This window comes from Puma concolor, chromosome B2, assembly GCF_028749965.1.
Source record: "Puma concolor isolate L17-30 chromosome B2, mPumCon1.1.hap2, whole genome shotgun sequence".
Classification (NCBI taxonomy): Eukaryota; Metazoa; Chordata; class Mammalia; order Carnivora; family Felidae; genus Puma; species Puma concolor.
The window spans coordinates 128776811-128790387 of record NC_141671.1 but is presented as its reverse complement, the minus strand read 5'-3'; the positions used below and the strand labels follow the sequence as shown (position 1 = coordinate 128790387).

Below are 13577 nucleotides of genomic sequence, written 5' to 3'. Positions count from 1 at the left end.
GTTACTCAGCTGTGATGTATTAAAATAAATGATTAAAAAAAGTAACTGTTTTATTGAGTTAGGAGAATTAAAGATGATATAGATAAAAGGCCTAGTTTGTAACAAGCACAAAGGAGAGACTAGCTTTAATTTCATACATCATCTTATATGTTATATATCTTAACAACAACAAAAAAAACCCTTAAAAATTCTCAAAATGCAATATTTGTCTTAGGAAGGAAAATAACTTCTTCATGAGACATTTGGCTTTCAACTTATTGTTAAACTGCATACATGAACTCAAGATAGAATGAATTTACAATATGGAAAAGGAAAATTTCTGCCAACTTATATGTTGTTATAGAGGATCTTGGGAGTACATATTGTTGATTTTCATGAATTTTCCTTTTCTGCTTGACTTCCCTTTTCATGGAAAGCTGCCTGTGTTACTGAAAGATTACTGTTTGCATTTAGTACAGATTTGTTCTGGTTAATATTTTATTAGTTGCTATTTTTAGCTTTAATAAAAGACTACTTCTAACTCTTTTCTCTCCGGCCTTTTGTAAATAGGTTGTGTGCAAATTGAAGTGGTTGGAAAATCTATTGGTCGTGCACATTTTAAAAACTCTTTGTGAAATAAAGTGTTGGACTCAGACTTCCAAGTGGCCACCAGTCTGGAGCAAAGTATATTGGTAGGATTTGTCACACCTGTTTGACTTATTTGTTTTGCTCTGTCTCTCTCTCTCTTCCTCTTTGGTTGGCTGTCCCAGCTGAGTGGTGACATTTATTTTTTTTTTTTAAGTCTTTAAATAGAAAGCAAATCTTATCTTAATGATAGCTCCTGCTATGATTTTGAAAATGTAGGTTAAATAGAAATTGTTTTGTAATATCCTACAGTTTACCTAGCATGGGCTAGATGCTAGCCACTCTATATAACATTTTCTCGTGTAGTTGTATTTCATCTTTACAACATCTTTTTCAAGTAAGGAGTATTTTGAGCCCTGTTTTACAGATCGTAAAACTGAGACTCAAGACACATAATTTAACCATAGTTACTCAGCTGGTAACCAACAAAAGCTACATTTGATTCAATATGTTATTAGAAATGTAAAGCAAATTTGGATATTGATCTAACTTTTCAAAGTATCAGATATTTTAAAGCTCAAATTATCCAGTGAACCAAATAATCTTTGAACTCAAGTTTGAGAAGGGACATGTACCTCATTTTCCTTAGTTGTTAAACTTCTGATGATATAAATTTGTTTTACTAATGATTTTCACAATGACTGCTCCTCAAAGAAATTCCATTCTGGAAATTAATTCAATGATAGGAGTAAAAAGACTCATCATTCTAAAAATATAGGGGAAGTATTCAGGTGCCTGGGTGGCTCAGTTAACCACCTGACTCTTGTTTTCAGCTCAAGGTCATGATCTTAAGGTTCAGCCCTTAAGGTTCCAGCCCTGCATCAGGCTCCATGCTGGTAGTGCAGAGCCTGCTTTAGGGCTCTCTCCCTCTCTCTTTGCCCCTTCACTTCTCACTCTCTCTCTCTCTCAAACATAAATAAATAAATTTTAAAAATAAATACAAAAGGACAGGGGTAATATTTAAAATGGAAACTCTTCAGTTTTTGTTTGTTTGTTTGTTTTTTTAACAGAGAAGTAAAATGGTTTGTTTCTTCAACTGCTCATCTCCTTTCGACATCTGTTCCCTTGGAGGATGCCAGTGCCCCAGGACCTGGTGCTGGAGATAATGGCAGCTGGAGCTCACCAGCTTCTTGGACTCACAAAGGTACTTAGACTGGCTGAGTTCAGTAAGCATTAAAATGTTGTGTTGGGTTTATATATTTTTTTTCAAAAAGTTCTCCAGGCCTCATATTTAGGCAGGATGATGCAGAGTGCTGAAGAATTAACTAAATGAAATGAGGCAGTTATGTTTCTTACAGATATTAGCAGATAGTCTCTTTTAGCTCTACAAGTGGCATTGCTTATCTTTCAAACTAGAATATGATTAGTTACTACCAAACTTAGTAGGTGCTGCAAGCATTGCTAAAATTGCCTTTAAAAAAATCCTTTGATCTGTTAACAACAATGATCTGTACAGTAAGGTGATTTGGGTCATAGAGATGCAAAATTCGTCATTGCAAAAAAAAAAAAAAAAAGAAAGAAAAGAAAAAAATATAATTAGCTTATTTCAATATCTTGGCTTGCAGTGACTGAACCTGTTTTTGGGTAAAAGAAGGCATAATCAACTGTAATTATTTGTAGTTTTAATAGCTTATGTAAGTCTGTTTAATTATTAATAGTAAAATGGACTCCTGGGGACAGGGCCTGTTGCTCTTGAACTAGGTAGGAAAATAAACATTCTTATAATACATATGTTTGTCAAAAATCGATTGATGCCCTGAGTTGCTGATTGACGACAGGACATAAACCTTATTTTAACGTTCAGTGTGTTGATTCATTTTATTTGGACTATGGTTTTCACAGTTTGAAAAAAAGAGAGGAGATTATTATTATCTGTTTAATTTTACCAAAGCAGATGGCCAAACAACATAACTTACTCAATCTAAAATAAAGCAGAAGGGCTCCTGGGTGGCTCAGTCAGTTAAGCGGCCGACTCTTGGTTTCAGCCCAGGTCATGATTTCATGGTTTCTGGGTTCAAGCCTGCCATCAGGATCTGTGCTGATGGTATGGAGTCTGAATGGGACTCTCTCTCTCTTTCTCTCTCTGCCCCTGTCCTGTTCTCTATGTTTGTCTTTCTAAATAAATAAATAAACATGGAAAAAATTAAAAAATAAAATAAAGCAGATATTAGTATGAGTTATATAGTTTGATTTCACTACCTGATTACATTTATTGGGAAATTGCTAAATCCTCCTTTTTTATAACAATACATTTAACTGTCTACATTATGTCCTTGAGGCCTACACGTAGTCAGTTTAGGGGAGGGAAATACTACTGACTGTTGAACAGTTTGCAAAGTTGACAAATGTCTTGAAATCGAGTTGTGTACTTGAAGTAATGTTTCCTTGGAGCAAAGGGGAGAGAATAATCCCATTTTTATAACAATGGATTGAATTGAATACTCACTTATTTTTTTCTTAAAGTTTCATGTAATCTGTGAAAATGGTTTTCACATTTGACATTATATATGCCACATGCCTGTGAATTCACATATGCCATTAATCTTATAGGCCATATTTAACTCTGAGAGATATTTTCAGTCAATAAATACTGAAAAAAAAATTTTCAGTAAAGAAAATCAAGAAAAATGGATAACTGAGGAAAGATGGCAGGCAAATTTTAAGGTAATAGCCTAGACCTTAAAAGGCTGTATCAAGAGCAGCAAGGTATAAAATGGTGGTCACAAAGAGAACATCAACAATCAAACTCATCTGGAGAGTGAAACTTCAGTAAAACAGATTGATTTCCTATTATACAGAACGGTCCTTTCTCTCGGCCCCACTGCCCAATGAGAGACTTGCAACATAATCTAAAAAAAGCTTGCTTTTAAGAAGCTATTTGGTAAAGAACTTAATCTATACTGTAAGGTCAGCCATGTGTTAGTAACAAAGTTTGTAAATACTGTTAAATAATAAAAATTCAACTGAGTAAATTTTAAAAGATCTAATTGACTTTATTAATTGATTCATGAATCTGGCAGCATGCCATCTAACAAGTAGAGGGGAGCTCCAAAGGGCTATGGTTTTTAAAGGCAGAAAGGGAGTAGAAAAAATATATCAGCAAATAATCCATTGTTTTAGGCAGGTCACCTTCCTAAAGGGAGCAGAAGGGATTTCTCAGTAAATTTCCTACTGCTGACAAGGAAATTCCCATGTTGAGCTGACTAAAGGTTACATTTCTAGGGGTTTGAAACTGCAGTTAGTTTAGGTATTAAGTCTTGGTTTACTGACTTGGGACCTTAACCTAAAAGGCGCCATTTTGAGTCTGTGGTGTTCTTTTTAACTATACCAAAGATGTGTTTTCTTTTTCATGTTATTTTATCAGGAACAAAACAAAACAAAACAAAACAAAACAAAACAAAACAGCTAAAGTAAGTAGGTACGTATTTCACTAAATTGTCGGGTCTCCAAGATGAAATTTGTTCTTATCATCTAAAAATTGATTACATTTCAGAACTGAATAAATGGGTTGCTTTTATGTTTTCATTAGATATTAACTAATTCTACTAAAGTCCTACTTTTAATGCCTTTTGCTTTATGAGTGTGGAGTTACACTGAACATATAGTTAATACCATTTTTCCCCCCAATTATTAAATCAGAAGCTCATTTTCTTAGAAACAAAGGAACTCCAAGAGCCTGAATTAAACATGTTTTGGAGAGAATGATCTGAATTGTGGCCATCCTTTTCCATTGCTAATTTAAAAATGTTTTGCTTGCAGGAATTACCTGATAAGAATAATAATAAGAGTTTACTTTCCCTTTAACTTTATTACATTTCTGTTCTTTTACTTGGCTATGAATTTTGGGATTGTTTCTCTGTGCCTTATTTCAGACACTTCTTCCTCTTGTAACCTCAGAACCTGAGAATTTCCATTATATATAATAATGCAGGGGCGCCTGGGTGGCGCAGTCGGTTAAGCGTCCGACTTCAGCCAGGTCAAGATCTCGTGGTCCGGGAGTTCGAGCCCCGCGTCGGGCTCTGGGCTGATGGCTCAGAGCCTGTAGCCTGTTTCAGATTCTGTGTCTCCCTCTCTCTGCCCCTCCCCCATTCATGCTCTGTCTCTCTCTGTCCCCAAAATAAATAAACGTTGAAAAAAAAAATTAAAAAAAAAAATAAAAAAAAAATAATGCATTACATTTTATTTTTGTCTGGAAAATGTGTAAAATATACTATAATACCAAACTTAATATATTGCAAACAATAGGAGAATCATAGGCTCATATATCATGATATAGTTTGAACAGAAATGAAATATATTTTATACATGATTATGTATACATACACATATATTTAAAGACTGTGAAGTTTATTGAAAAGAGAGGAAAACAATGCAAATATAACAAATAGAATTATAGAATGTAGAGCCCTACTTGCTTACTTTTTGTGGTAACATTTCCAGAGAACTGAAATCAAAGTAGATAAAGCTATATGGTGACAAAATTGCTTCAGAATTGTTGTATGATAGATATTCTGTCACCCTTTACTGGCTGAATTAATTATTTGTCAATTAACCAACAGATGGATCCATCTCTTCCACAAGTCTCGTGTTTCATTTTTCTTCCCCAAATCAATATTTCCTTCAAATATTTAAGATATATTTAGCTCACTTTGGACTGTGTCACTATTAGGACATTACCTAAGTAGAGACTTCCTGTGTAAAACAGAAAAGTTCTCATTTTAATTTGGATCTGCTTTGTGCTATAAATAACATTTGAATCTGGAGAAATCCTAAATGGCTTAGCATTTTACACATATATAAATTTAAATGTATAAATATATTTATCCAAATAAGACTAAGAAAATGAGGAAATGCCAAGGAGTGGTTCTGAAGGAAGGAATTACTACACTTATTATTTCTAGAGATTTACTTGCTCAATTTATGAATATTTGTGAATTTTCTGCTCTTGTTTTGGTAATCTTGAAATATATGTAAGCATATCACAGACCGTGTGTATGGTCAACTTATGACCATGTTCTGCTACTTTATTGCAATTCTGGAGTTTACATTTTCATGGGCCCCAAGGAAAAGACAAATTACCTCATGGCAAGCTGTATAAATAAAGATTTTACAATCACTTACATAAGGAAGAGTAGTGGGGAAATTAAGTCATCAAATGGCACACAGACTTTAAACTCTTCAGAACTCAACAGAACCCGTAGCAGTTGATATCATAATCATTACATGAGCAGATGCGTTGTTAGATTTTATTTTTATACAAGTAATTATGACACTAAATATGTAGTAAAGGACTTCACACTTCAAATTATTTTTATTGTATTTTATGAGCATGATTGGATTAACTGAATCTTCAGAATAATTCCCTGATAGTTAAGATTATTAGTTTTTTTTTAAAGGCAAAAAAAACGAGCAATGGTACAATTTTAACTCAAATAATGTTGCAGCATGCTCAACATAAAAATGAGAAAAGTGAAAACATGCCATTTTATACTTTTAAATCCATTGGTAATTACGTTTTTTAATATCTTAAAATATATTCCATATTAAATTAATTTTGTTAATTTGAATTTTATTGGTTTGGTGGGAAGTTTTAATATTTTATTTGAAAATGTGGTTTAATCATGTTTCAAGCTATAAGTAAAATAAGTTTTATTTATATATATTTAAGTAATATAATAAAATTTTAATAACACTTGGAAGTAAAGAGCATTTAGTTTTGTATTTTTTCAATATGAAAAAGCCCATAGACTAATAAAATTGAAAAGCCCCTGGGAAAGAGATTCCTAATTATTTTTGCCTTTCAATGTAGACCAATATTTGATTTTTTTTTGTTACCTGTTGTCTCTCATTTTTCATAATTAGTAGCATTAAAAGTCCATAAATTTGTTTTGTTTTGCTTTGTTTGTTTTTGTTTTGTTTTGTTTTTGTTTTGTTTTGTTTTTTTTGCAGGCTCCACGCTTAGCCTGGAACCCAATGCAAGGCGCAGTTGCCCCACCTTGGGACCATTACCTGAGCTAAAATCAAGAGTTAGACGCCTTAACTGACTTAGCTACCCAGGTGTCCCAGTCCATAAATGTTTTTAACATATGTGTATGCTCATTTCAGGAATAACAGGGAAAAACAGAATAAACAATAGTTTCTTCTCTCTGCAAGAGATTAAAGGAAACTCAGTAGACCGGACAGGCGACATCATTGGGAGTGAAATAGGCAAGTCAAATGACTTAGTGCTGTTGACTGGGAACCTCTTCTGGGTCCCGTCCCTCAAATTCAATATCCGTTGTTAGATAATAATTTCACTTCTTTAATTAAGGCACATAGGTGTGCTATTAATGCACTTTTCTCTCAGGATCGTGCTATATGTGTGATATTGGACATTATACCTAATAACAATAAAGATATACACGAGTATGTGTCAGGGAAGAGAGAGACAGAGGGAGAGAGAAATATTTTAAATAATCAAGAAATATCAAAATTTTGGGGGAGAAATATTTACAGAAATTTAATCCTACTCTAAAAGAGAAGTTCACGGCCTCACTGATACTATCAACTTAAAGTGAGCAAAATAGTGTACCTATACCTATACTCTGCCTTCTGCTGAGATGATACATATACTGATGGCACACGTGCCTGTAGGACTATCTTATTTGTCTTTTCAGCTGCTGTGTTTCAGTTTTTACTTGATATATGTAGGTTCTGTAATGATTTTTATGGTATTAATGACAAAGTTTCTGAGCACAAGTAGCTTAAAATTTAGCACAAGAAGAAGATAAGTAAATAATTTGGAAGACCAGAATAACTAAGTGGCGAACAAGACATACAAAAAATATTAAGAGACAGAGAAGTTATGGTTGAGCAAACTAAAAGCCCTTTCTATCTGGTAGACTTGAGGCCTGATAGAACTTTGATAGGTAAATATGGAGTGAGGGGATTCCATGTAGAAGGAACATGCACAGAATCAGAGGAGGCAAATATTGACTATTTTTCATACTACCAAATTGACCAGTTGGACTAGAGAAAAGAAAACCTGACAAAAGGAAATGCAGAGTGGGCCATATTTGGATGGCCTTGAGTGTAAGAGGAAGGATAGGGTCTTTACCTTGAGAGCAAAAAACTGTTATTGTAGGATTTTCTGCAGGAGTAAAATATAGTTGTGTTTGCTTTTTAGACAAAATATTGTGAGGTGTTGTAAAGGAGATTGGGTGGGAAGATAGAGGGAATAGAAAAATGGGAAACTGTACATCCATTGATAAAAATCATGAGTACACAGATCCATGCAATGTCAATGAAAATGCCAAGGATGAGATGAATGAAGATTTTATAGAGACAAACCACTTAATTTAGCAATTGGCCCTAAGTGGTGAGTGAAAAGTAGTTATTGCAGATATCTTTGTAGGTTATAAGGATGAAGAATTGAGAAAGTGACATAAACATTAATTTTAAAAAGATGAGCGGGAGCCAAATAGAAGGCCAGATGAAGAATCGGTTTGCACATATCGAGTGTGAAGTGTTTATTGGTAAACCATGTGCAGATGTCCAGCAAGAAATTTGAAATGAAGATCTAAAGATCAGACAAATGTTTAGGATTTGATGCCTACATAAAGGAATCAATTACTTAGTCATGATTCTTTAAAAAAAAATGTTTATTTATTTTTTAGAGAGAGGGAGAGCACAAGTGGGGGAGGGGCAGAAAGAAAGAGAGGGAGACAGGGAATCTGAAGCAGACTCCAGGCTCTGAGCTGTCAACCCAGAGCCCATCGCGGGGCTCAAACCCACAAACAGCAAAATCATGACTGGACCCGAAGCTGGACACTCAATTGACTCAGCCACCCATGTGCCCCTACTTGAGCATGATTCTTAAAGTTGGGGTAATGCTTGACCTCCCCAAGGAGGAGACTAGACCGGTAGAATATTTTTTTTTTCAACGTTTATTTATTTTTGGCACAGAGAGAGACAGAGCTTGAACAGGGGAGGGGCAGAGAGAGAGGGAGACACAGAATCGGAAACAGGCTCCAGGCTCCGAACCATCAGCCCAGAGCCCGACGCGGGGCTCGAACTCACGGAGCGCGAGATCGTGACCTGGCTGAAGTCGGACGCTCAACCGACTGCGCCACCCAGGCGCCCCCGGTAGAATATTTTTTAGCTTAGTGTATTGAATACTCCTTGCTGTCAGTTTTATTTACTTATTGTGAAGGGATCCCCATTCCCATTCCATATTTGTACATACTTCCATACTTTTACTTACCACACAAACACATGCACAAATATGCACAACTTTGCCACCTTATCCCTGTAGGTACACTATGTAGCATGTTGTGTGCCTGACCTGACAACACACTCCTGAAGCCTGCATAGTTAGATAGGGTCAGATTGCCTATTTAAATCTAAGTACACATAAGATGATGGTCGCCACCCCATCTGTCTCAGGCAGTATTTTGCTTCACCAGAGAGAATCTGACAGCTGTTGTTTAAAGGAAGTCTCGCTTGCACTCATATCCTTATTATGACATTCCAATTTCTTTCCTGAGACTTTCTTCCAAGTTCTTGATTCCAACCTTAGAAATTTGCATGTGCAGTTCCCCTCGCAGCTATAGTATTGAAACAGCTGCAGGATTACCCAGAAATCATTCTTCCACCTTTCATTTCTTAAAGCACCTGCATTTTTGCTCCTTGGGCAGCTCTCCTCTCTTACTGCTTTGCAAAAGAGCTGTCTTTAGACTAGTCTTATCTTTGCTGCTAAAATTGTAAACAGTGAGAGGGTAATAGCCTTCCTCATGCTTAACATACAGAAGAGACTTAAAATAGTACATACTTGACAGATGAATAAATTACTAAATAAAAGAACACTGTCTGTGAAGAATTTTTTTTTTTAATTGTTTGACACTATTAAAATAAACACAATGCCGTAGATATGCTCTGAGCTCCATCAGGGGTATGTGAAAGTCAAATGAGATTCACACATCCAAGAAACCTGAACAGACAAGAAATTACAAAAATTTGCATCTCAATGGCAGCTTATTGAAAGGTATACTATTTTCTTTTAAAGCTTAAAATAGATGTTAGGAATACTTTTATTTTTAATTTTTTAATATCTATTTTTGAGAAGAGACAGAGCACAAGTGGGGGAAGGGGAGAGAGGAAGACACAGAATCCAAAGCAGTTTCCAGGCTCCCAGCTCTCAGCACAGAGCCCGACCAAGCTCGAACCCACGAACCCATGAGATCATGACCTGACATGGGGAAGTCCGACACTTAACCGACTGAGCCACCTAGGCGCCCCCGGAATACTTTTTTCCTATTTATGAAATAGTGAGTATATTCAGAGTAATAGTTTAAAGTATGTGCTGTAGGGTATAAAAAAATACTGACGGGACGAACACCTATCGACATGGTAGTGAGGTCAATGTTAAAGAGAAAAATGAGAGCCTCACCACTGTAGTTCCACGTATCCTTACCTGTCTCATCCTTTCTTTCTCAGTAACCAGAACCATATTTTCAATATTTCCTTCTATTTTTCGTGTACTGTAACCACAAAATGTGTATTCGAAGCAAAATGCTGCTTAATGTTTTTGAATTCTTTCCTGCATAGAAGGGAATTGTGAAGGCGTGTTCCGCCACAGTTGGCTTTTTTCCTTAATCATTCTGCTCCCAATATTCATCTACATAATTGCATGCATGCATATCTATTTCTTCTATTACTTTAGCCTAATATGTTTTTCATTGTAATATTGATGAGCATTTTTATTGCATTCCAATATTTGCCATTCTGAGTGTTACTGAGAATGTTCTTCCACTAGTGTCCTGGTGCCCCTGTACAGGAGTGGCATTGTTGGATTGTAGACTATGAACATCCGCAAATGTCCCATCTGATAATGAATTCTTTTCTCAAAGTGGCCCACTGATCCCCATTTACAACAGCTGTTCCTAAAGGCTTTCGTTGCTTCATATCCTCACCAATACTTGATATTGCCAGACTCTTCAGGCATATTGCCGGTCTAGCAGGCATAAAACGGTGAATCACACGATGAATTTTCATGTTCCTGATTAAAAATCAAATTGGAAATCTTCCCACATGTTTCTTGGTCCTTTGGAATTCCTATTATGTGCAGTACTTGTTCATACATTTTCTCCTTTTTATCAGATTGTGTCTTTTCACCTGATTTATGTGTGCTATTCATTCATTCTGGTACCGCTCACTTCTGTGTGTCGCGTATATTTTCTCCTAGTTTGGGGCTTCTCTGTTCACTCTGTGGTGGTTGAAACCAAATGTAGTTGAAATTACCAGTGAGTTTAGGTTTAACGAATTATATTCTATTTAAGGTCATAAAGATATCATCCTAAATTGTCATCTACAATATTATTATTTTTATCTTTCAGTCATTAATATGTATATGGTGTCAGTCAGGGAATCAATTTTATATTTTCTCCATATAGATAACCAAATTGTGCCAGTAGAATTTGTTGAAAAGTCTATTCTTTTCTAGTGAAATACTATTAGAAATCAGATGTCCACATATGTATACCTCTGTTCGTGTGTTTGATATTTCTACCTGTGAAGACTTTAACACAATACTACCTTGTGTTATTCAAAATAGCTTTATAATAATTCCTGACAACTGGTAGGACAAATTCTACCCCACCTACCTCTGGTTATTTTTCTTCTTTAGGAGTGTTTGGCTATTCTTCTGTATCAATATAGACTCATCCTCTTAAGTTTCATACATAAAAATAACACAAAAAACAAACAAGGCAAGTAATTCTGCGGGGACTTTAAATGAAATTGATTTGGATGTATAAATAACTTATGGTGGAAATGAGAGCTACACTTTTTATCTCATATATTGTTTTAACAATTTTGTTTTCCACCTGATTGAGACAAGTGTGTATGAATGAAGATGGTTTGTGCACTTTGACTTTGTATCCCAGGGCTTTGAAAAATTTGCTAAAATTTTCTAATTCTGTATGATAACTTATCAGTAATTTCTTATAGTTTTTCCTTCATTGATAATGAGATCTTAACATAATTACTCTATTCTATTTTATTTTTATTTGTTTTTCTTGACATTAGTTTCTGGCCACTAATATAGGATCTCACATAGTACTCATTAGAATGATGAGATCTAACCACTTTGTGTAGTTTGTGAATGTTTCAGTGCCTTTACATTACAAATACATGTATTTTTGTAAATAACTTTGCAACATTAAGGAATTTCCCTCTATTGTTAAGCTGAGAACTGATTTATTACGATTGGATGTTGATTTTGACAAATATTTTTCTGCATCTATTAAGATAATCATTAAATGACATAATATATGAATTTATTTTTAAATCGTTAAACCAAATTTGTAAGGCTTCAGCATGATGTATTATTATTTTCTATGCAATGCTTGCATTTGCCTTACTAATATCTTGTTAAGAATTTTTCAATCTATATTTGTGGTAATACTGTGATAGCAAGGGGTTTATTCTACACTTTAATATTTTAAGAGAACATGGCTCAGTCTTTACTTCCCACACATATCTTATTATCTGTAGCTTATAATTTTAAGGTTTCTATTGATCTCTACAACTCGCATTTTACTATATCTGATAGGATTTGTTATGGACCACAATACACCTAACTGGTATCCCAAGCAGCTTAGAGATGCAGCATTGTCTAATACTTTGCTTTACCATAGAGCACGCCATATGTTGTTGTTGAGGAGGAAAATGTTAGTTGCTCCTCACTGAAAACGAAACAGACATGGATCACTGGTGTTCTTCCACATGTAAAAGTGAACGCGTCTTTCAGAGTCCTAGATAAGGCCATGGCAGAAGTAGCTTCCTTTGAGGCGATTATTAATACAACTATTATATTATTTTATTATTATTATTAATTTTTTATTTTTATTATTTTATTATTAAGTAAATTTATTATTTTATTAATAAATAAAATTTTATTATTTTATTTTAAATAAAATAATTTTATTATTTTTAAATTTTATTACTTTATTATTAAATAAATTTATTATTTTTATTATTAAATTAAAAAATCATAATAAATTCTAAACTGAGAATACCTGGGCAAACTGGACTATATGTAACCCTGCTTTGATCCAGCGTATTACGTGCCAAGAATTGTTCTAATCACTTTTCATTTCTAAGTTTCTTAAGTTTCACAGAACTTTTCTCTTAATTCTTATAATAGCCCCGTGAGGTAGGTGCTATTATTCACTCTGTTTTGCAGATGGGGAAATTGAAGCATGAAGAGGTTAAGTACCTTGCCCAAGGTCTTAGAGATTATAAGCGACAGGGCTGAATAAACACCTGTCAGGTTTTGGATTTTATTTTCTTAATTCCTATTTTCTTCTATATTTTCTCCCTTCTGTTTGGGTATATTTTGATTTCTTTTCCCTAGTTTCTTAAAATGGAAACCTAGGCTATTGTTTTGAGGTCTTTTTTTTTTCTGATATAAACATTTAACATTCTAAATTTCTTCGAACTTAAATAAGAAATCACTTTTGAAAGAAAAAAAAATCTCATGAAAGCCAAATAGAGACTAATCACTTTACTATGGCATTATTGAAAGATACGAACACGAATCAGTATATGATATTCTTATTTATCCTTTATGTAACTTTGCCAAAAGCAAATGGGCAAAATTAAAGCAATTCAAAATAAACATAGTAATTTAATGTGGCAAATTATTTTTTTTTTAACTGAAGTAGTTCTCACAGTAAGCAAACAGAACTAAATAAGCAGAATAACACTGATGTTGAGCTCTGTAAGCCCATGTTACATAGCCTGTATGCCATGTGATGACTCAACCTTCCAAACATATTTCTCTATGTGAGAGTTCCTTTGTTCAGCTACTCATGATATAATTTAGCTCCCATCTGGCAGGAACATCATTTATATTTTAAGTCCAATTGAATCTTCTTAGTTAAAAGTATACCACAAAACCAAACATGTGAACC

At 34.3% G+C, this 13577-nt stretch overlaps 1 long non-coding RNA gene across 3 annotated transcripts in view; it reads left to right on the top strand.

The window, feature by feature from the left end:
- Positions 1 to 537: 537 nt before the first annotated feature.
- Positions 538 to 13577, top strand: part of LOC147581253 (uncharacterized) — a 142756-nt gene continuing 129716 nt past the window's right edge. For all 3 annotated transcript variants that reach the window (XR_015251582.1, XR_015251580.1, XR_015251581.1), the window contains exons 1-2: positions 538 to 671; positions 1635 to 1768. This is a non-coding gene — a long non-coding RNA (uncharacterized LOC147581253). The remainder of the gene's footprint in view (positions 672 to 1634; positions 1769 to 13577) is intronic.